The sequence below is a fragment of the Mus musculus genome, chromosome 2 (assembly GCF_000001635.26).
Source record: "Mus musculus strain C57BL/6J chromosome 2, GRCm38.p6 C57BL/6J".
Taxonomy (NCBI): domain Eukaryota; kingdom Metazoa; phylum Chordata; class Mammalia; order Rodentia; family Muridae; genus Mus; species Mus musculus.
Genome location: NC_000068.7, coordinates 106,714,750 through 106,739,720, shown reverse-complemented (window position 1 = coordinate 106,739,720; position 24,971 = coordinate 106,714,750). Strand labels below are relative to the sequence as shown.

Genomic DNA, 24,971 nt, shown 5'->3' with positions numbered 1-24,971 from the left:
CATGAAAAGGAAAAGAAGATCGCTCACACACAATGTATAGCACAATAATGACCACAGAACACACACTCTGAAAACTTATTTCCTGCCATCACTTTCTTGGTCCTCACGCTGCATTCTGAAATAATAAGAGAGTGAGAATCCAGTCCCCTTTCTACACAGCAGCTATGCAAATATTTGAGAAAGTCTTCTGTGATCTTCTGTAATCTTTACTCTAGTTGAGTGGCCAGTTTATCCAGTTTTCCTGTGTGTGCCAGAAAACCTAGTGACCTCCTAGCCTGGGTCTGAAGACATTGGTAGTTGGGACATCTCCATTCACAGTGTCAGAATTCACTGTCTAAGTGAGTTGACGGAACAGCGAGTCATTCATGAAAGAACAGTAAGTGATCATCTTAAACTCATTTCCAACTAATTCATTTTATTTCGTCTTGTTTTATATGACTTGTTTGTATTTGTACATGTTTGTATACTACATGTCTGTCTGGTGACCACTGAGGCCGGAAAAAGGAGTCAAATCTCCAGGCACTAGAGTTACAGGTGGTTGTAGACCACTATGTGGGTGCTGGGAACAGAACCTTGGTCCTCTGCAAGAGCAGCAAATGCTCTTAACCACGAAGAATCTCTCCAGTCCGAGGCCCTTGGGCCTGAGTGTATTCAATGCCCCAATGTAGGGGAATGCCAGGGTGGGAAGATGGGAGGGGCACCCTCATAGAAGCAGGGGGCGGGGGGATGGGATAGGGGCTTTCTAAAGGGGAGACCTGGAGAAAACATTTGAAATGTAAATACAGAAAATATCCATTTTTTTTAAAAGAATCTCTCCAGTCTCTATACCCATTTTGTGCCAATCTCAAATATTATTTCTGAAGCTTAACCAAATAATGTACATCAAATAAATGAAGTATTCTATTATTTACAACTGACACTTGGTGTTTTGGGGTTTTTTTGTTTTTTTGTTTTTTTTTTTTGTTGTTGTTGTTTTGTTTTTTTGGTTTTTTTAGCAACCTTCCCCCAAATACCACTGTTTCTGCTGTAGAGTCATCTAGCCATGTTTTTTCTAATAATTACTTATAGAGAATTGGAAGTTTCATTGCTAACTCTTTAGGAAGAGCCTACCATGTGGGATGGATTTACTCCTTACACCATGAGCACAGTGAAGCCCTTGCGTTGTGTATACAATTAGCCTCCCATCATTGTGAGCGTGGAGGATGACCCTTATCAAGTACTTTTAACAGGATCTCAATGCATTTATCATCACCTGTTCCACTCTAAACCCATTATGCAACGCACTGATTTTATCTGCAAAATCCTTCCAATGTGGCATTAAGGGTTTCATTTTTAACATAAAATATTTCACATAGCATGAAAGCTAAAATTGTATGTGTGCTGTGATAGCACCAGAATTAGACATTCTGTGTGATAAAGACAAATACAAAACCTGCAAGCACAACAATTTACCATAAAGGATGGGGCTGGAGAGATGGCTCAGCAGTTAAGAGTACTGACTGCTCTTCTAGAGGAACTGGGGTTCAATTCCCAGGACCTGCACGGCAGCTCACAGCTACCCAGGGAATCTAGATGTCCTCTTCTGGCCTCCTTAGACGCCAGGCAGGCACACGGTGCCCAGATTTGCACACAGCAAAGCACCCATACACATAAAAACAATTTAAAATAAACTGAGATAAAAAATAAGGAAAGGCTAGGCTAAGAATTACAGAGCTTTTATACTGGAGGAAAGCTCAGCTCAACTAAGCCTATATCTTTTGTAAGCGTCACCCTCACTTGCCTTCTTCACTTTACTGTTAATCTTTTTAAAGGTCTTGCCATCCTCACACAAATTTACCTTTTAGTTTGTACATGAAGAGTATTATCTATGATGTCATGTTTGTGATACTTCCCAATTACACATTAAAATAAATTAAATTTTTAATAGAAGGTTTATCCACTCTAACACATCTCGCCCAACACCAATAATAATGTATCTCACACTTTGGAAGACACTGATTGGTGTAAAGTGACTCGTGCTCCCCCGGGGAAGCAGAGCCGCAGCTAACATCCTGCTTTCAGAACTCGAAATCCCCTTATCTGCTTATGCACTTAGCTTTGGAAATTTTCTGAACCCAAAGGAATGATAAAATATGAGCCTGCGAGATGGCTCAGTTAAAGGTGCTTGCTGGCAGTCCTGATGACTCGAACTCAGTCCATGGGACCCACGTAGCAGAGGAGAGAACCAACTCCTAAAAGCTGTCCTCTGACCTACACACACACACACACACACACACACACACACACACACAAATAAATGCAAAAATAAATAAATAAAGTGTGATGCACACAATAAATAGACATAGATAAAATGTAATAAAATGTTGATGATAAAATGTTATTCCCCCCGAAACTGTCAGCCAATAGTATTTAAAGAGTCCCTCAATTCTTATGCAAGTTACCATCAAATTAAATCTCTTAACTTGCATATTATAGTACACCAAAGGAAGAAACAAAAGTTTAATTTTTAAAAGGCTACTGGAAACAGTGGTCTTCATTCCTTTCTTTCTTTCTTTTTTTCCTTCTTTTTTTTTTTGTTTTTTTTTGTTTTTTTTTTTTGTTTTTTTTTTTTGTTTTTCGAGACAGTGTTTCTCTGTTAGCCTTGGCTGTCCTGGAACTCACTTTGTAGACCAGGCTGGCCTCGAACTCAGAAATCCACCTGCCTCTGCCTCCCGAGTGCTGGGATTAAAGGTGTTCGCCACTACGCCCAGCAGTGGCCTTCATTCTTAAAAGACTTTGTCACAAGCACAAACTTGTGATTTTTAAATGCAGGTTCCTGAAGAGGAATGAATTCCACTGATAAGCCTTAGCATGAGCCCTGACCATGGAGTCCAGGGATGTGTGCTCTTACTACATGTCTCCTTCAAGAACTTGGGTATGTCACCTTCTCCTTTTTTGTATATAGAGAACAGGCCAGCACCAACAGCCACAGGGTTCCAGAAAGCAACTTAGCATCATCTTCTTCCTCCCTCCCTCTGCCCTTCTCTGTCCTTTGTCTCTCTCTCAAACAGGGTCGAATGTAGCCAGGCTGACCTAGTCATGTAAGCAAGGTTAGTGTAGGTTCTCGACTCTCCTTCCTCCTCCTAGTGCTAGGACTGTGGGCAAGTGCTAAGGTCTCTTAAAGCATCTTTCTTGTTTCAACTTCACATTTCTGCTTCCCTGAAAGGTTAACTGCAGTCCAGATCCACCAAAACACAGCTAGAAACCAGTGAGGCTCTGGAGAAGAACAATAAAATGGCAACTTCAGTCTCCAGGCAGAGCTTCCAGGAGGGTCGGCTCCAAAGAGGAACAAAGGAACCAGGGTGCGAGGTATCACAGGGAACCAACAGAGAGGATGTCTAAGCTAACCAAGGTGCTTCCAGAACGAAGCTGTTCTCTTTTTCCTGGCTTGGCCACCACACTCCAGAACTGTCACGGAGCTGAAGGAGTGCGCAGGCCAGAGCCCCGTTTGCACCTAGGGCACTGCTTCCCTGGCCCTGCTGAACCGCTGTATCCACACTGTTCTATCACCAACTAATTACAGCGAACAAAGCCCACTGCACGAGCTCATGCCGCCTCTGTTTTTTTCTGAGGACAAAAGTGCAGGGCCGACGTTCAGTGAATATTAAGTGGCAACAATTTAAATCGGAGAGCGCTGCGCATGATGTGAATTCACTGGTCCTACAAGTGTGGTGACATTTGAGGTGTTAGCAGCCCATCAGCCTGGCTACTGTATCAGCCTCGGAAGTCTCTCAGATGGCACAGCATTAGGTGGAAGTAACCCACTGGAAACATTGTTGGGGCTAAATGCCTCTAATGTGACACCCATATTGATTCGCTTAAAATTCTAGACAATGGTCCTACACTTGTGGAAAAGTGACACATGACACTTTCCTGAGAGTTATTCTTCCAGTCAGTCAACAATCATTTCTTAACCACTTATTTATGTGTGCCAGGAACGGCCCAAGGTACTTGGGAGGGCAGAAGCATGCAGGGTGCTTAGGAGGGCAAAGAATCTTTATGGATTCTGCCATAGCTTACACATTTTCAGTTAAAAAAAAAAAGTATAGCATTGTCAAGTGTCTTGGTCATTTGCTTATCTCACAAGAACTTATTGATAACCTCCTGTAGCCCATGGATAACACTGGGTGTTGTGGAGGCAGCTGCAAGATGCATAGATGGCCCCCGTGGCTTGTAAACGTAGGGTTTGGGAAACTATGTGCAAGTATTATATCGGAGGGCTTCTGTACTGTGTGGAATAGAGTGGAACACGGGGCACTGCCTGTGTGTGTGAGAGAGTGGAGGGGGCATGTCAGTGGGTGGGCTCAGAACACATGACAGTGAGTGTGTCAATGTCAGGTGCCCAGGAGTTGGGGGTGGGGATGGGGACGGGGTGGGGGAGGAGTTCCCTCCTGTCATCAGAAAGACAGAGGCCCAAAGTGGCCCAATGCTGGAATTTGACTTCAGATGAAAGCAAACATAGAACTTTAAATGTCAGGAAGAAATAAGGGTTATCCAGGGAGTAAGAATAGTGTGGAGCTGCTTAGCCTGTTGGGGACTTGTGGATAAGAAGGTGTGGCTGGAAGAGTGTCCCCATGACAGTGAAAAGCAGAAGTTTTGAAGCCCAAGTGCGATTGGAGGAGCCCGAGAGAGCCTGACTATGAAGCTGGAGGACCCTCATAGTTTCAAAGAGCTCTTGGTTTTAGAAAAGCTGACAAAGCTCCACACAGGGGAAGAGAAGAGGACAGTGAACGAGGAAAGGTCAGCTCAGAAGTGACTACAAAAGCCACAGACATGGTGGTACAGCCAAGCTGGGTCAAAGGGGAAACCAGGGCTGAGAACATCATACCCTGGCATCGACCCTCCCGCTCACACACACTGTCAAGGGGTCGGTATATCCAGCCAGCCAGGCAGTCTCCTGTCTCACCCCCGTTAGCATCATCTGAATAAGGAACACTGTGACAATATCACCACGACAATGTTAACGAATAAGAGCAGCAATATTTATTTACATGCCAGGCGCTGGTGTGCAATGCACTTGGGGGAAAAAAAACAAACAAACCAACACCAAACCAACACCAAATAGCAGAGCCATTTCAAGTAGGTTGTAATAGTCATTGTTGGTTTCTTTGTCTAACTCTGGTTACTTAATAGAGTCACAAAACTAGTCATGCGTAAGGCAAAAAAAAAAAAAAAAAAAAACCAAAACCAACCCACAATTTTTACCCAAATATAGAAAATCATGTAAGTATGTTTCAAGATAAGTAAGCAGTTCGAAGACCCTTAGCAAGGTTCTAACACTTAATTACTTTTCAAAATTAATCCAACATAATGATTTTTACATTTAATAGTTATTTCTCTGGAAGCTGTTTTGAGAGATAAAGACTTTAATCCTATCTTTTTACCCCTTGCTGAAATGGCTAACTCACTGATTAGTGGCAATGCTTGCATCCGTTCGTATAACCCATGGAAGATTACTTTCGCCCCACAGTGGGGGTGGGGAGGCTGCCAAGCTAGAGTTCTACCAAGTGTTTACTTTCTCATGAGTGCTAGGAGTTGCTGGATTCAAGTTGGAAAGGAGGAGGGCTGTGGCCAGTGGCTAGCTATTCTCTTGAGAAGAGAATCCGTTATAGGTCTGCCTGGAACCCCAGTGCTCAATTTTGTAATGAGAAATTTGGAATTTTGGTTTCTTTAAAAAAAAAAAACAGAAATATTATAAGAATTTGTTTTGTTTTGTTTTGTTTTGTTTTGTTTTGTTTTAATCCCAGGGGTGGCAATATACGGTTGCTTCATGATTTGCCTCACGTTCTAGCAGGGGTGTGATTTATTTATTTGTTTATTTATTTCCAGCTGCATGTAGTTTCTGCAGTTGTGTGATATCTGGGGTCTTTTCAGAGGGTATATAACTGCTAGCTTCCCGAGAGGCATGGTGGGTTGTTGGCTGTTGGTTGTTGTTGGTCGTTGTTAGTTACGGTTCATTTAGTAAGTCATGCTTAAAGAAGAAGCAAGAAGAAGAAATTAGATATCCCGATGGCAAAGACCAAACTTGCCCCAAGAAACTAGACACCTCAAATCAGCAGGAAGTGGTCTGATGATAATGTCACCCCCTAAGGATCTCTTTCCTTCCTTCTCCATCCTTTTATCTCTCTTATCTAGTGTTAGGGGGCTGAAAGGGTTGGGGGAAAAAACGTGGACAAGAATGGAAGAAAGAAGAATCCACAAAGTAGCAAAAGGCAAGCCACACAGTTTGTTTCTAACAATACCACAGGCAATGCCATCTGTCATGCCAGCCAAGCTTTGCCTGGGTTTCTCTGTTGCAGGACACTGACAAGGCCTACCTGTAAGAACACTGAGCAATCAGTCTTCTCCACACTTTCCAATTAGCCTCTCTTGCTCTAGTGGTGATAAACCTTAGCCCAAAGGCAAAATCCAGCCCATTGCCTGGTTTTGTAACATTTAACAGGCAAACAACCGCATTCACTTGTTTAAATATTGTCTATGGCTGCTTTCAATATACCAGGGTGGAGTTTTATACTTGCAACAAATACCACATGGACTATAAAGCCTAAAATATTTACTATCTGGATCTTTAGAGGATAGGTTACAAGTGTGCGCACGTGCACCTAAAGAAAAGCAAACATTCAAAAAGGCAGGGACACCTGGTCATGAGGGTGCTGCCTTCCTCAGGGAATGGAAGCAGGGTCAGAGAGCTTAGGTAAGGGTGATTTTGAGGAAGGAAGCCACGCCCTTGGGGAGAGAAGGGAGGCAGAATGCTCATGGCAAAGTTCACCTACGAAGCTTCTCTCCTGTGACAGACAGCATTCAAATGTCTTCGGTTGATGAAACTTCTAGGAAGGACAGGAATGACAACTGAATCTCCTGGAGAAACTGTCTTTAGGCAGATAAGCAAATTTGGAGAAAACCTCTCAGGCATTTGTTATTTTTCAAGGGACTCAGCAGAAAATAACCAGGATATCATATTTTGGGGTGGCACAGTCAGAACTTTCACAGCAAGGTTTGTTGTCTCTGGATTCCATCACTCAACAGACCTTTGCTTATATTAGTTTAAGATGCATTTTAGTTTGTTTTTTTTTTGGTTCGTCGAGACAGGGTTTCTGTCCATGTGTTTTGTGTAGGATATGTCAATGTGAGTTTAAGTTCCCTGGATATGGAGTTATAGATGTTAGTTGTAAACTGCCATATGGATGCTAGGAACTAATCCCAGGTTCTCTGGAAGAGCAGTAAGTACTTTTAACCGGTGAGCCCTATCTCCAGCCAAGCAGACATCTTCTAAATAACAGCTTAAAGTGAGAGAGATAGCTTTCCTGTTTGGTGATAATGAGGCCTAATTATCAGTGTTGCCTCCTGTGTCCGGGGCTCTTGTACATTATAACCTTTGATCTTCTGAAAAGCTCAGAAGAAGTTGAAGTCGATGCTCAAGCCTAGTGTAGGTCTCTACACTTCATGGGTCTTAAAGCTGGAATCCAAATCTTTCCTGGTTTACTCCAAATCAGTCACTCCTTGGGATATTTTGGCTAGCGAAACAAACTGCAGCTAGTCCTGGGCTCTGTGTTAACATTTGCTGAAGACTTACTAGAAAACCTTCATCCCCTGTCTGCATAACTCCAGTTGGGCTTCCCTTCCCGCTTCTTTCTGCTCTTGTGTGCATGCGAGGCTGCACACCCCTCACGGATGCATTCTCACCAACAGCTTATTGTTGTCTCTATGGCCCTGCTAAGACGCAGGAATGCCAGCTCTCTCTGCTAAAGCACTGGTGGGTAAGATGAAAGAGGGCTCAGTTCATTCTGCCTTTTTTGCAGGAATGTACCTTCTTTAAAAAACAAACAAACAAACAAACAAACAAACCAAGAAAAACCCTGCTTTCGATAGATACTGCCTGTGCTGCAGTATCAGATATCATCAGAGCCACATCTCTGGCTTCTGCCTTGCAATAGTTCCAAGTTCTCTTCCTTGTGAAGGGGTGAGCACGTGACCACCACCATCCATAAAGGCTGAAGTGAGTGTACTTAGCTAAAGGGCACTGCAATAATTTTTCTCTTCCACATGAGAAAGTTAGCCTTGCACATTCTGTGGCTCGCCGCTTGCTGTAAATCATCTTTTGGGGAGGGGTGGACACATTGTTTGAGTCTGCATCCTTTCTACTCATAATATAAAATATGGTGACTCCCCTACCAAGACTCAGAATAGTTCCCAAGTAGATGAAAAGGAAGTCGTTGTAGCAGGTGATGCCCCCACCCCCAATGTCCAATGCACACTGCTGAAACTGAATTCTGTTAGTGCTGGGGCCGAAGCTATCTGTGAGGACAGTGGAATCCCATGGGAATCTACAATTTGGAGAGGACTGACGATCAGTCTCTGAAAGGATTGCTCTGCCCCAACAAGCACCAGTCTTTGATTCCAAAGAACTAACTGCCTCTTTCTTGTCCTTGCATTACCACGCCAAAGCACACCAAGAGTGCTGAATCTGTGGCCGCTGGTTCAGTGGGGATAGAATATAATTTCCCTCTGTTTGCTCTGACTCTTAAATGCCTACTACAGGATGGGGGCCAGTCAATACTCACACTACTGGAATTGCAAAAAGAGGCAGGAATTTCGATGTGAGTTTACCAGGGTAAAGCTTTGTAGCACGTTGGTAGCAACTCAGGATGCAGCCAAGATGGGTAGCCACTTGGTCTGAGGGGTACAGACAAGCCTACACACAGACACACAGTCAGTCACTGTGTCTGTCTGGTGTTCCCCCACCACCCTGCCTCCTGCTTGCACAACTTGCAGGGAAGAAAGCAACCATCTCTTTCCACCCTTCCCTCACTCCTGAGAGCAAGTACAACAGCAGCTGCCCTGTCAGGAGACTCCCTATTAGCCAGAAGGCACAGCCTGGGGAAAGATGCATCGCGTTCTCATAGCAGGCTCAGTCGAGCTGGGCTCTTCCTTGGTGAGAACGCAACAAATCAGGCAGATGGGTGGACAGCATCCTAGTGCTTCTGGGTGAAAGCTTTTCTGCCCCGAGGGACTCGGTATAACTCACTTGACTTGTTCAGTGCAGGCGCGCTCCCAGAGAAGAGCCAGAATAAGAAGAGCTGATGATTCTCCACCACCACCACCCCTGCTGCCTGCTGCTCATCTTCAAGTTTACCACAAGTATCAGTGGAGCCCCACACCCTTTGAAAACACGTCCTCAGCTGTAATTCTGTCCTGTCTTTACCTTCTAGAACATTGTTACTATTCTGCAGACGGGCTAGGGCCCAGAGGGCTGAGTGCCTTTCTTAAAGCCAAAGTCAACACAGCAGAACGGAGTACAGGCTCCAAGCTTCTCAACTCCCAGTAATAAACATAAAAGCTGCCATCGATGAGTCCTGGAACCAGGGGTTGGGCTCTGTGCCAAATGCCTTACAAGCATTACCTCATCTATTCATTGCAAGAATCCTGTGGGGTAGGTATTATTAATCCCATTTTACAGATGAGAGATACCAGGCTATGAAGTTAAATAATTTCCCCAAGGTCAGAAACACCATAAAGCACAAACCCTCACCTACAAGAGGAGTCTGTCTGCATCCTGGGATTATTCAGTGTTACACTGCCTCTCTGGCGGTTCCCATTGACCAAGCAACCCAATGCTCAGTGGGAGAAATACAAGTTTTCTTAAGATTTCAAATAAATTACTTGTAAGTGCCTAATAAACTTCTGAAATCCTCGTTTTAACAACTTTGATAATGCCAAACAGAAAATACTTTAAAAACTAAAAACTTCTATCCTTTGCTAGGTGTTTTTACTGGTCCAAATGTTATTGGCTTCCATCTCTTATTTCATTTGAAAGAAAAGCAAATGGCTTAATATAAATTCCTGCGTGAATTTTACTAGACGTCTGAGAAAACTTCATGAGCACAGGAGGTTCTGGAGACAAACGGGCAGAGATTTAAATTCCAAAAGCACAAACTGACAACCTCTGAGATGCAGGCAAGAACTAAGCCTACTCCGGTTTTGAATTTGCATTTAAGTAAAACTACTGGCTTCCCTGGGATACTGACAAGCTGTGGTGGAAAGCCACTAGGCACAAGGCAGAGGACCACTAATTATACTATTATTGTTTCTCTGCTATTTCTGCCTCGGATTGCCCTAATTTAAGCAAGGTGATGGATCCTGAACACTCTCCTTGATGAATTGCTCCACATATAGTCTTGATATAAACAGAAGACAAGGTACCCACGCCCGCACTGGGGGACATCATGTTCCTTCAGTCAGACCCTACCTTAATCACCCTGTGACCCTGACAGTTCTTAGTCAGCCAGTACTATTAAAACTGTCATGTCTTCCAGGGTTCCCTCATGCTCCTGTCAAATAGGTGTTATTTCACACACACACACACACACACACACACACACACACACACACACACACGATAATGTGTTAATCCAGTCAACCAGGAGTCCCCCGGGGAAAGCAGAAAGACCAGGGAATGAATAAGTGTCCCTGTTCTCAAAAGAGAGTTTTCCCCAAAATATGAGAAATTATGTTTTACTATTTTTTTAAGCTTTGCTTCTCTAATTATAAAAATGCAATTTTACTAAAGTTAGGGAGAATATATATATATATATATATATATATATATATATATATATATATAGAGAGAGAGAGAGAGAGAGAGCACAAAGAAAGAAAGAAGAACCCATAACTCTTTACCCCAGAAATAGCTACTGGTAACATTTTGGTATCTTTCCATTTCCTCTTTCTTCTGTGATTTTTTTAAACATAATTGGGATCATTATGTGCTCAACATGCTATATTCTAGGTTTTCTTCTTTCTGTGTGTATGTTTTCTCCTGTTCCACTTCAATCATTATAACATCAGCATGTTGAATGTCCCCAAAAGCTCCTTGTAAACACTGGCACTGGCGGCACATTATTACACACGTTGGTTTTGTCAAATTTCTTTCTTAACCATTTCTCTCTGTTGAACTCCCCCTGCCCCCCCAAAGGCATTTAGACTGTTAAGCTACACAGTTCTCTGTGTAGAGCCCTGATGATGGAGGATGCTCATGGTCCTGAGCCAGACCATGGGGAGAACCAGCTATGTAACTTCTGTCCTGGGGTGAGAAATACTATAGCCATATTCTTGAAATGCCAACAGATCATGCATTCATCGATACGTAAGCCCCAAATGCCAGTAGTTCTGATCAACAATCATAGCAACTCCTCCAAGATAAATAAAACCATGCTCTTGGCAGCTCTGGCCACCCACAGTGGGAACAGGGAGAATCATAAACACCTCCCACCTTTGCAACCCAAGTTCAGTGCAAACTAGAGTCCAGATGTGAATGGCTGCTTTTCTCCTCTTCCTCTGCTCAGTTTATTTCTGAAGTCACTGTTCCGTCACCACTCAACACCACTGGCCACCAAGTGCGCCACAAAAATCTATGTTTTATGTAATGCAGCACATCCATTTTATTTTCTTTCGTGAGTTAAAAGACAGCAGAAGGACAAGAGTTAGGTAGAGAAAAGGATAGTGAAATTGTTTATTTTATAGTATACAAGGTTGATGACAGCAAACACCATTACCAGGGCTCACTCAGTACTGGTGTTATCAGGCACCACCATCGTTCAAAGCCAAAGCCTTCCACTCACCATGGTGGAGAACAGAATGAGTGGTAAGCTCCATTGGTTAAAACAGGCAAATGCTCGTGGATTCCTGCTTTAAGCAATTACAGGCTAAGCAAAAGAGCAGACAGCAGTTTTAAATCCCAGGCACAGCACCTGAAATTGCAAAAGACCTTTATTGTTCTTGAGGACACCAGAGTGAGAGTCCAGAACTAAAGGCGTCAAGTTCAAAGAAAGATCTAATGGAAAAGAATGGGCCCTGTCACAAGAAGAGCAGGGACAATTCTGATTCAAGCCTCATGACCGGAGGCTTAAACGGCCACTTTGAAAAGTTCTTCAGGTCTTAAATATGACATCTAGAATGCCAAGCCCCATGCGGGACATCAGACAGGTACATCATAAAGAACAAGGCTTTCCAGTCTTAGTGGAGACAATACGAAAAGCCTTACACCGCATGGAAGCTGTCAGCATGTCAAACTGCAAGAAATCTAGGAAAATAAGTGACCCTAAAGATAGCATCGAGGGCCTAGAAATTGAGCAATTAAGACTAGGGCTTCTGTTTTATTTTATGAAGGTAATGAAGAACAAGAGAGACAGGCACACCCTGCCCAAATTATCCTGAGATGGCCTCAATTTAGAACACCCAATTTAGAACCTTCTCTACAGTGTGTGAACATCCCAACTGTAGAGCCTTCATTTCCAATCCTGTGCCAATCCTTTATGGAAAACTGTGGCAGGCTGACCATTCGGCTCAGTTCAAGGCCAGGCTCCTGAATTGAACTGAACAGTAGATGGCATTCAAAAGAGACATACTCCGAGCCTCAAACAGTGAGGAGATTAACCACTCCAACCTCTCTCCCTGCTTGCTTCACTTCAGTTTAGAGAAGGGGTTTCAGCGTTGGCTACTAAGCTGTAAGATGACAGTCTAAAATCCAGAGACTACAGTCTCAAATCCAGAGATCACAGTCAGGTTCTCCTTGCCTTGTTCCTTTAAGAAAAGGCTCAGCTTTTAAAGCTTCTATAGCCCCTATAACCCCAGCATGTCCCCATGAATCCTGCTACCTACGGTACAGCATTATGGTTAATGCTGTGACTTGATTGTATCTGTAATCAGCTAAGACACAGACCTCTGGCATGGTCTGTGAGGGCATTTGCAGGAAGGATTAGCTGAAGAAGTCACATTCCATCTTCTGACAGCAACTAGATATGACGATGAGCAAGGGACAAGCCGAGGTGTGTCCTTGTCCATTCTCATCTTTTGCTGGTGAGCACAGATACCCTATTGCTGTTCCGCCAGCCTTTGCTGACATCAGACCCCAGCTTCTTCCGACTTCCAACATGGACTGCAGACCAGTGGCCCTCCAGGATCCCTCCAGGCCTCCCAGTGCCATTCTGCGACTGCTGAGGAATCCATTCTCATTGACTGAGAAGCTCTGGGGTTTTCATGTTTTCCGGTGTGCAGACAGCCATTTTGGGCTACCCACTCCATATCACATTGGCCAGTCTAATACTTCTTTGCAGTAAATATTCTATTGAACCTGGATATGTGTGTGTGTGTGTGTATACACACACACATATATATATACACATACACATACACATACACATATACATATACATATATATTTGCTGCATTTAGTACTGATGCCACATGCTAGCCTCTCTGAACTCAGTTACTAGCACGGACCTCCACAGATCCACGTGACCTCTTCTCCTTTCAAGATGGCAGCTCACAGAAGCTCCCAAGGCAAGCAGTCTCCAGGATTCCACAGCAAGACCATTTTGCACCGACCTGCCTCTCCTGCCATTTCCAGGATGACAATTCTCTGACAGCACAATCATCACCCACTCCACACGACTACGAGCTCCGACTCAGATGTGAGTTGTTTTGTACACGGTGGGCTTTTCTTCCCCATAGAAACTACTTGTCAAACCAATTACACCCATGACCTATACCCTGTGAGAAGCCAACTATTCCAAACCCAATGCAAGATATAGAAGCCAAACAAACCAATTCAGAGTTCTAGAACCAGGAAGCAGGTTTGGGGGACCCAGTCTACCTTTTACAGTGAACAAAATGGGAGCCAGACGTTGGAATTAGAAGTGAGTCAACAGAAATACTGATATTCGAAGCTCCCAGACAGTTGCTTGGGCCAGTGTTCATAGATTTGTGATAAATATGTATCTACGAATCAAACCAAAACTATCCCACACGCTCTTACAGAGTCTCAGTGTCCTTATTCCAACCAGCTGAAGGCCAGGCGGGTCCTCATATCTTTAATGCCTCAATCAGCATGACCCTTGAGAAATTCCTTTCATGGGTTCCCAAGAGTATTTCAAGGTTGAGAAAGAACTTATCCTTTCGATTTTTTCTTTTTAACTCAGTCTAGGAGTTTAGGTGACTAAATGGTTGGAGTGGCCCCACTATAACCCATGACTAGCAGTGCGATGTGTGCATGGAAGCTTCCATACTACATTCTCATCCAAGCCTGCAGCTCCCTGAAGTCCAGCAACTCATGTACAGAAATCTAAGCAACTTTGTCCTGCTAGCTTAGGATGCTGGAAATTGCAAGGAGACTTGGAGACCACTAGCTCTGGCCAATACTGGCCTCATTTATAGGTAAGGGAATTGAGGCCTAAGCTACTTGACTCTACATTCAATATGCTTTTCTCCAGGCCTTCTTACATGGAGTCTCTCCATATTTGTGCTTCATAGAGAAGAAGTCATCCTAGGTCACACTTTTTCCAGAGCCTCAATCAGTGGAGTCGTTCCAAAGTTCCGCTTTCGAGTCTGGATTACATCCTTCGTGACCTCAGCTCCACATGGTTTACCATGAGCCTCACTTTGGAAAAGAAAATAGTCAAAATCCACATGGTTAATCTATGGAAAAAACTCCCTGAGAGACTAGAAGCCATAACCCACAGAGTCAACAAACTTCCAACAAACTGAAAATCTGCGCAATCCAGGTCACTCGTGACAGCCGCCGTTGGCTTTGTTTTCTTGTCTGCAAAAAAAGGAGTCACCAGCTAAGCTGGGAAATTAAGATAATATATGATTTCACTAGGACAACTAGCACATGGCTAAACACAAAAGGGGGTGGACATTTCAACATCATCGTCACCAATACAACCTCTGTGGGGTTTACTTTCTCTCAATTGGTCAGCCTCTATTTAGCCATTTCCTTGGTCTAAAACTTAGAGCATATGTATCCCCTGTAGTTTAAAAAGTTTAATATATGAATGAGCTCCCAAATCAGCACAAGAGACGGCCGTGTTTAACTAGCATAAAATAATAATATGGGGGGGGGAACACAACCAAAATAGTAGGCTTTAGGTCTAGACTCTAGGCTACACTGAACTGTGTATGAAGACTCACACAAATTACCTATGGGCAGTGCATTGAAGGAGTGTGCCCACATGAATTTAGGAGATTCTCGTTTCGATGTGTTAAAACCTTCCAGACTTGCAATTTTGTTTGCCTAGCAACATATTAGGAATTCAATAAATATTTCAGTGGCTGAATGAATAAAAGAAGCATCATAGCAAACAAGCAAATGCCTATCAAATCTAGAATAGTTACACTGTTACACTGAACATTCTGCTTACAAGGCTAAGGTTAAGCTTTTTGAACTTGTCTATCTTATCTAGAGGTATCAATTCCAATGTTTTTCTTGGAGACAACACACAAGTTGAATGATATAAAAATCAAATATTCATTTAGAATTACATGGGTATTTTTATTTATTCATGGCTGGCTGCTGATAGCCCAAAAGTCAAGATAAATTCCTATCAGTGCTATATTATAAACAGTGCTATAATTCATGTTCATTTGGAAATGCTGTTTTCTAGTTATTATGGGGTACAATATACATAGCCAGATCGTATACTTTGGTGATTAGTTTCCTGGGTGTTTCTGTTGTTGCTGTTGGTGGCGGGGGTGGTTTTTTGGTTTGGTTTTGTTTAAAGAAATTAGTCCTCATTGAATAACCTACCAGTGAGCATTTCAGATCATTTGCTTGGCGCTCTTAACAGCAAAATATGCAATTATCTTTATCTCTTAGTTAATAGACCCCATTTAGCATTTACAAAAGATCATTGGGGTCAACTTTTAGATCAGCTTTCCAGTTGTCAGTCCAATACCTTTGTGAGCAACTGGAAAATTGCTATGGCAATATGCACATGAAAACTTTCCTGGATGGATCCAATCCAAGACAGTTAGCCGGCTGAGTCTAAAGATCTTTGTGCCCAGAGGGAAAAGGGAACATGTGAAAACTCACTTGTGAGAATTATTTCTTAGACACACAGAGCTAGAGCTGTGTGGACTTTGCCAGGACTGGGGTGGTTTGAATGGATATGTGGGAAGACACTTTCTGGGGCTGAGACACATGGAGACAGACTCTATGTGCCCACAAATCTGTTCTTAATACCTAATTCTCTCTCATAGCATTGGTTTCTGCTCTCTCAGCTGCCCGAGTATTGCAGCCAACAGAATAAACACAAGCATACAGACTCGTACACAAGCATGGGTCTGTATGGGATATACTTTGTTAACTATTTTACTGATTCTGGTAAATTTACTTCTAAAAGGAGACGAATCTGGCTCTGCAGTAAAGAGCTTGACTCGCTAACAGGCTTATGGGAGTCACCTTGTCAGCTGTGATGTGACAGAGACACAATTGCACACTGCCTCTCTTTGCAGCTGGAGGAGTACACCTAGACATTTAGGGAGCTCAATTCAAGTCCTATGGGGATTGGTGGCATTTACAAGGAGAATTTCAGTACTAGCCAGCTAAGGATACAGCAGAGTTGAATGTAGGCTTCTTAAAGAAGAAGTAGTGGGAAACTAAGACATACTCAAGTGTGGGTACTGGCTCCCCAAGGGCCAATGAAAAAATAACTGCTAAGCACCAGTCATATATACGCCATGTTGGTGGCTCTCAAGTTACATGTCAGAACCCTTTCCCCTCCTTCTTATCCCTCTTTTGACCCGTGAGGTGGCTCTGGGATGCCTTGGATAGAATTATAATCTGATATGATGAGAGCAGCAGTCACTACGGTTACACAAGGGGGTTAGTACATGCTCTCTTCCTGTGTGCAGGGTTTCTGGTGAGATCCTAGAAATCTGCAGGTTTGTGGCTGGAAAGAGACCAGGACCTGAAACAATTGTTGACTGTAATGCAGTTCTTGCTGCTTTGTTGGTTTCTTTGAGGCTTCAGTTAGATCCCTGGAGTGAGGGGCACCACTTCCTTCCCCCTCATTCACCCTGCCTCAGTCTCAAACCATCAGCTCTGAAGTCACAGAGAAGTGTGGGTGCTTTGCTCCCAGGTATTCAAAAGCTGCTGTGGGCCCCTTTCTTTGTCTTTCCTTTCTTTAATCCCTCTCCCTCTCTCTCTCTCTCCCTCCCTCCCCCTTCCTTTCTTCTTTCTTTTTATTTCATGGCTTGGGAAGACTCCAAATTTTGAGAGAGAAAAAAAGAGAGGAAGAAGAAAAAGAAAAAAAGAAGAAGAAGAAAGTGAAGAGTGCTTCCCAGTCAGAAACAATTCTTTGTGAGCAAACCTGGTCTCCTTCACTGGGCCAATTATAGCCCGGAGACGGATTTGGTTTCAAAGCGCAGCTGCTCATTTGAATCAGGATAAGCATGGTTATGGTTAATTTTTTTCAATGAGAAAATAGTGATGAATCTAATATAAAATAAAGATATCTGTAAAGTTAGACTAAAAAGAAATGTCTGAACTCAAGAAGGCCATCAATTTGGAAACACTATCCAGAGAATTTTTTTTTTTTCAAATCAGAGGGAGCAAGGCTCAGGAAGTGACTACACATGAAACAGTACACCTTGGAGACAGGTTGAAACAAAAGTCACAGTAGTCAGACAGGTAACTCTACACCCCAGAAGATGCAGCTGTGGGGGACTTTATGGGAAGCACTGAGACCTCAATGCACGTAGCTGTCTCCTTTACGATCCACTTGGCAAGTGGAACGCAAGTCTTTACGATTTTTGTGAATAAAAAAAGTTTTAAAAGTAGGAAGCAATAACATTTAAAATCTTATGACTTTATAATATTATTTTACCAACAAGAACAAACAAAACGATCTTTAAAACTACACACGATACTGGTCACACAAGTATTTTTGCTTTGTAGGAGTTTATTGCCTAGAACACATTTAACTTGAACACTTCCCTATTTGCATGTTTCAATTAGGAGCTTACTAATTAAAAAGATGCCATACTCAGTCTTCCTCTTCTATATAAAATGTATTTCTCAGGGATAGATTTTTTTTTTTAATGACTTAAGAGTGTGAAACCGAATCCCCTTCTAAGTCTTGTTGAGAATAACAGAAGGCGAAAGGTCCTTTTTCTCTTCACATCAGATCAAGTCTTCTCTTCTGACAGGAAAAATAGCCAACTAAATAAAAACCACCTTACTCTAAAGATGTAGTTTTCATTCATCACATCCGACTCTTTCTAGTTCTCTCTACTGTTTGAACCACATCAAGTATGTTGTCAACACTTCTTCCAAACCCAAAGCTGGTCCTTGCCCGAGGGGAGGGTCTGTCCTCTGCTGGGGCCTCACTGTAGCTGCCTTCTCTCTGAACAGTCTGCATGCTCAGCTGTGGAGCATCACTGGTTTTCTCAATGATGTCCCTAATGAAGAGGGTTTGCGGGTAATCACACCAAACAGACTACCTAAGCAATCTCACACCTTGCTTTCAATTGACTCCTGCCTTGAAACTATATGAATTACAAAATCCTTCAAAGACCGTGGGAGAGCAAGCCAGTGAAGTCAGCACTCCGGGAACTGAGACAAGAGGGTCATAAGTTCGAAGCCAACCTGGAGTGTTTCTATAATTAGCTGCATCGTAAAAGAGAAGGGAATTGAAAGAGAAAGTAGAGAAAGGAAAGAACATGTGCTCATTTCTTACTGGGCCTTTTAAGGTCAATAACTATTAATTGTTGTGTTAACTTTTTTTTCAAGGAGAAATGTGAGGAAATCTCACAATGGCTTCTGAGTCACAGGCCTTAAGAATATCTTCTAAACAACCAAGAAGACGTGTATTTCAAAGTGTTCACTAAAAATGTGGCAATTGACTTAAGTTGGATTTTTTTTTAATCATGTAAACTACTTTCTGTAGCCAACTGCCTGAAGAGCTTCAAATTGCTTTATAGTCCCAACCAACAGTGACTGGCATTTAGTCTTAGTAAGCAGTTGTCACTAGCGACAGAAAGTGATTAGCAATCACTTGCTACACGACATGAGACAGTCTTAAAACTCCCATTTACCCCCTACTGAACCAATATCTTAGCTCATTCTAGAGGGCTCCAAAGAGAATTTCTCTCCTAACCGACATAAATGAAAATACAGCCCTGGCTCTGAAGAACACAACAAACATGGTCACAAAGGAAAATGAGAGCCAGCACCCTAATACTAGCTCGAGACACTTTAGCTGGAGAAAAACAGCCTGTATCCCATAACATTTTATGATACCAAATGAGATGCAGGCAAAGTAATTTCACTTATGTGATTCACTTACAAGCAATGCAAATGCAATCTTGCTGATTACATTTAAAACAAAGGCCCGAATTTGCGTATTTATAGAGCAGACCCATAGTCATGCAAAAATCATGTTTTCCCCCACCACTACCACCCAGTGCGGAACAAAAAGAAAACAATCTGTCTGAGGACCTTTTCATTTGTGCAGAAAGAAAAATGATGCTAAGGCGAATCGGGGTTGGCTCAATGTGCTTGATAATGTGGCTCCCAGTGCCCTCAATAAAAACCAAGGTCAACTATGTGAGTGATCGCTGGCTGAGGTGTTCAAGCCAAAGGCAGACACTAGCCTATGCTTATTTTATTTTTTAGGTGGTCAAATGCATTGTTCAGTAAGCATTTACATGTGTGTCTGACCTGAAACCTTCATTTCTCTGGGTGGGTGTGCATGTGTACACACACAAATATTTGTATGGAGACAATATAAAGTATAACTTCTACACTGAAGTAACGACAGCTGTGACAAATATATACTCACTAGTTGCCGCCTCAGAGGGAATAGTTTAAGAATTCTGTCTAGTAAGTTGAGTCTTGGGCACCCCGGGGATATTATTTCAACCATCATCCCAAACCGAGAGCTTTGATAATTTTTCTATCATAAAAATCCAACAACTGAATGTGACGTTTAACTATTTCAACTACAAGTGGAGGTCACCACCACATGCCATCTCTGACCTTCCAAGAAGAGCACTGGAGACCCATCCCCAGTAATTTCCCATTTCCTGAGATGCTCAGGTCTTAAAGACAGAACAGATACTATTGGATTACACACACACACACACACACACACACACTCCACCCCCAGCCAGCAAACAGATGTCCAGCTACCAGCCACAGCACCTACAGCCTAGGCATCTGGCTTAGAACTGACTTACAGCTAGACTTGCAACATCCTAGTCAAAGAGGACCGCTGCCAAGCCCACTTGGGCCCAGCTGTAGTTGTAACATGAAAAGTTTCATGTGATGCTTCCCACCTGCCACAATGCATTTTCCAAGAAGGAAATTGCATGTGTCTAAAAACGCTCCCCAGAGAAGGAAATGACTGTGGCCACAGGGTTTTTCAAACCCTCATAAGGATGACACACTTCGATGATCTACAAGGGATGGCAACACCAGCTACTAATAGAAGTAATTTTCCAAACAGCGACACCAGCTCCTTCTGGCTAGAGACACCACTTCAAACAATAACCTTTGGGAACGTCTCAACAGAGAAGATCCTTTCAAGTTACTCTGGATCTTGACTATGCCACCCTACACAGGTCTCAAAACTACACGCAAAGTGAACTTATAAAAATATACTGGGTTGACACAGTGAAACTTCTTCATATCTCCAAATAGAAAGACCTAGAAATGCGAAGGTTTGCTCATTTCCACACAGTACAAGCAGTGGGCCGGAAAGCATCTAACTTGTTTGGAATGTAAGCCATCATCCAAGCCCATGGCATATGGCTGCACACTTCTCAACTCCCACATCATAGCAAAAATGCAATCACCGTCCAAGTGTGGACAAGCTCAGTGTAAGAAATGGCAGTGCTTTACAGAACCCACTGGGCTTCAAGATTCTGCCAGGCTTGAGAGGGAGAACGGGACACAGAGTGGCAAGAAGAGGGGGAAATGTTCTGAAATGAAAGCAAGGCATGCTCTGCCAGTGTAAAAAAAATGGCTACTTTTTAAAAAGTAGTTTTCCATTGCATGGCACCCCTTGCAGGGAGCCTATCTTCCTTCAGGGTTAGGAGAAGAATCAGACGTGAGACCCTCTTAACTGTCCTGGTACATGTCTGCAGGGAAAACTTTGGAAGTAACATTGAAAGGCCATTTAGGAGAGTCAAGTCCAATCCCCTTAAAAGGTTTATTTTAGATATGCCTTAAAGAAACTCTCCCTTGATTCTCTGACTCGGTCAGCATATATTGTCTGCCTCTAAGTGTGGGTTCTCCAGGGATTAAAAACCCATTAAGAGTCACAAAGGAACATACTGTAGTGAAACCCAGCAAAGCTCTGTGGTTTCCTCCACTTCTCTGAGCTGTTAATAAGCTACAGGTAAGGTTCTCTACTCATGTTTCCCTCACCGTGAACTTATGAGTAGATGTGTGTGGTGTGTATGTGTCCCATCCTAACTTGACTATTACATTATTAATAATGTATGATGACTTTAGCACATGTTAGTTATGGAATATTTGATTGTCTTCATAATTGACAAGAACTAGGTGGTTTAGGGGTCTACGTTATTCTGCCTGCTATACCCACTTATGTATCAATAACAGTTTATTAGTATACTAGGTGCTGTCTTACATACAGGGGATAGAGAAACAAAATAGCCACAGTCTTTGTTTGGCATACTACTTTCAATAAGTACTTATCAATTGATCAACTGTGACACTCACTATCACCCTGACATGGAGCCAAACTATTTCTCTTTCTCATGTTTAAAAAAAAAAAAAAGGTTGTATCAAAGGACTGTAGAATCCCAGAGTACCCAATCATTACTTCATGTGCCATATGAGAGGTGCCAACAAGCCTTCCTTAACACTTTGATGAGCAAGTGATAAGAAATGGGAGGGAAAACTCTAAGGAAGAAATCTGAAGCAAGCAAGGTAAGGCAGAGAGAAGTAAGTATGAAAGTGAACATGTTGTTGCGGCAGCATCTCTCAGCAGAGGCGATTCAGAGGAGGAAAGAGCTACTTAAACCTTCAGTGAGGGCTGGGAGATGCACTTCATAATGGTGGGTTCAGGAGCACAGCAGGATTCAAAAATGAGCCAACCTTTATCCTATTCTCAAAGAACTTCCACCCTAGAAAGGGAACTGTTCATACCTAGCACTGTCAATGGAGACTTTTGCCAAGCTGTGAATTCAAAACCCAAAGTAGCAGGTGCTAGAATGATTGTTGGGTTAAGTCACGTGACACCAAGTAAAGTGCTCTCTTGCTCTTTCTATCATGTAGGGCTTTGCGGGGGTGGGGTGGGGTGGGGGTTGCTTTTGTTTTGTTTTGTTTTGTTTTGTTTCTGCTGTGGGTACAGACACCAACCAACAGAAAGGAAAGCAGTTTTTTTTTCCATATTTCTTTACCATTCCCCAGAATCTCATAGTTCTCTCTCCATATCACATGGACCACAAAAAAATGTTTTATATGTCTGTGGTTTCCTCTGCTTGTCCCCAGGGTCTGTGCTCCCTGAAGTTGTTCGCCCTCTGTGTGAAGGAGTACACACACACACTCCAACCACACAGGCTTGCAAAGGCAGGCTCAAGGTGCTGCACACCTACACAGCCCTGACCACACCGGAGAGCCTGCCACCTCCAAACAAGCTAGCCGTGATAACATCCAAACGAATAAACACATCCCTAAGACTTATTACAGCTCAGGAAATGTAAGTATGATATATAAATCAGCTCCTTTAACATGCCCCTTGTCTCTGGAGAAATGTAACAATTGCCCCCCCCCCCTTACAAGTAAGAAAACTGAAAAGTTAACTTCACCAAGTCACGCACAACAGATCAATACATAAATAATAACTGAGTTTAAAAACAAAACCAAAACAAACAAACAAACAAACAAACAATCATGTGGCCATAAGTTACTCCATTTTCTGGGAAGCATTTAGACATTTATTTTTTTTTATTTTTTTATTTTTCTGGGGATTTTTCTTCTTTTTCTGAGGCTCTGGTACTACAGTTTAGCTGCCCATGCTTAGAACTCTACTGCATTCTTCCTCTGACAGACCAGATTCAAACTTCTACAATCCGCGTTCCCCAACACTACATTCTAGTGAACTCCTCAAGCGAGAAAGGTTGACTTTATATTTCTAGACCTCACAATCCATTTCAAAACTGTTTATTATACCTTTTATGTCGAGCTTAACTACATTTTCTTAAATCCTGAACACCCACACTTTTAAAAGGGCCGACAGAGAGACAGAGAAGGAGAAACAGGAAGAACATGTGATTGGAACAAAGTCACTGGATTCTACATACAAGGACCACCTTCCTGTGCCCTCTCCCAGTTCCGCGTGGGAGTAAACAAGACACAGAAACCTGGATAGACTGGTGGTTCCTACAAACATTTCCGACCTCATCACGCCTCTCTGAACTGACTCCAATTCATCAAAGATGTAGGTACCAGTTATATATGGCATCATCCATTAGCTGAAACGCACCAATAAATTTCCAAAATGTAGACTCAGCAATAAAAAAAAAAAGTGGAGAAATCCCGCATCTATTGTGGAACTCCAAGCAGCCCCACCTCCTCTGTGCAATCTCGAATCATGCATAATGCAACACCACAGCCACTAACAGCAGGCGCGCACCAGATAATTTACACTTGTTTTTATGGACACGAGGAACTGATCTTTGAAGCTGTCCCTAATGAGATTCCGCTTGGCCCTAACAGCATCCTGAGAGAGTGTTCCGGTGTTTTCTACTTGGCATCCATCCGGTGCATATTTATAATGCACAATACAGGCTCATTTAAACCGTACGGGTGGCTTTTGGTGTCTTCTCTATTTTAGAGATTGTCATATACTAAAAAGGACTGACTCCTCAATTACTAAACCCTGCTTTGCCCAAATAATGTCACTGCCAGTTGCTATAGGTACCTTTCAAAGAGGCAGGTCCATCAAAGGGCTTCTACCTGCAGGGCAGAAAGCTGCACCAACTCTAACCCTGCTTGTAAGTCCAGAGACTCAATTAGGTCTTCAGCCAAAGGGCATCCCCAGAAAGGCTAATTACATAACCCATCTGGGCAGCCACAGCCACAGAAAAAGCTGGGGAGAAACCCTGGAGTCAGTCACCTAAATTAAAAACTTCCTACCCCCAAAGGGCTTACAATGCAACATCAACAGCACTCTCTTCTTCTCTCTCCTCCTCAGGGGTCTTTGCCCTATGTAAAATTCTCTCTTAAGCCTGGAACCTTAGAGCAGGGTTTTTTCCCCCACTCCCCCTGGGGATTTTTCTTCTTCTACTTGCCTGGTACTACAGGAGTCTACAGTTTAGCTGTTCACACTTAGAATTCTACCACAGTCTTAGTCTGACTTTTATTTGGTTTCCCTGTAAGTCCATTTTTAAAATGTTTTATGTGTTTTTGTAACCTCAAAGTCGTAATCAGAGTTTTATCCATATTTAACCCAAAGCCCAGACTGTCAAAAGGCTCTGTAAGAGCTTCTGTTGTTGTTTGGTTTTGATTTTCTCACTATGTGGACCAGGCTAACCTTGAACTCACAGAGACCCACCTGTCTCCTCAATGCTGGGATCAAAGGTGTGCACCACCACACCCACCTATGAGATCTTTAAGAATGTAGACAGGAGCCATCAAGGCAAGGGTAAGGTGGTTAGGGTCCTATAGAAGAACTAAGTATAACTGCATATACACATGGAAATTGGATACTGAAACCGATAGTAAACACTACCTTGTTTACTAAGTTACTAAGAGAAAGTTTTGAGATAAAGAATGAGTGTACTATTTCAAAAACTACAAAGACGCTGTTAAAAATCACAGAATAAAAGTGGTTTGCTTTACACAAAACTCATGACTCCTGTTATGACAGTTAGCTCATTTTCTTGCTCAGTCTTCATTGCAAGCATACTCTATGCAGTGGGTATAGTGGGGACTTGTTACTCAGATTCCTAGTACGTTAATCTTACAGTTGGAACCCTCAGCCCACAGTCACTGACTTCTGACAGGGTCAATACATGAGCGCAGTAACTGGGTTCACACAATGTGCTTTCTCAGTCCTCACCTTTAAAGTTACAAAACAACATAGGAACCTCAAATCTTTAGAGTCTAGTTCAGTGTTCCTCAA

The 24,971-nt window shown here is 42.7% G+C and overlaps 1 protein-coding gene and 1 long non-coding RNA gene across 7 annotated transcripts in view; one reads left to right on the top strand and one right to left on the bottom strand.

The window, feature by feature from the left end:
* Positions 1–24,971, bottom strand: part of Mpped2 (metallophosphoesterase domain containing 2) — a 175,181-nt gene that overhangs the window by 128,641 nt on the left and 21,569 nt on the right. The window lies entirely within an intron of this gene.
* Positions 12–10,462, top strand: Gm29885. Its single transcript, XR_001783431.2, has 3 exons — positions 12–376; positions 2,812–2,914; positions 3,206–10,462. It is a non-coding gene; the product is annotated as a predicted gene, 29885 (long non-coding RNA).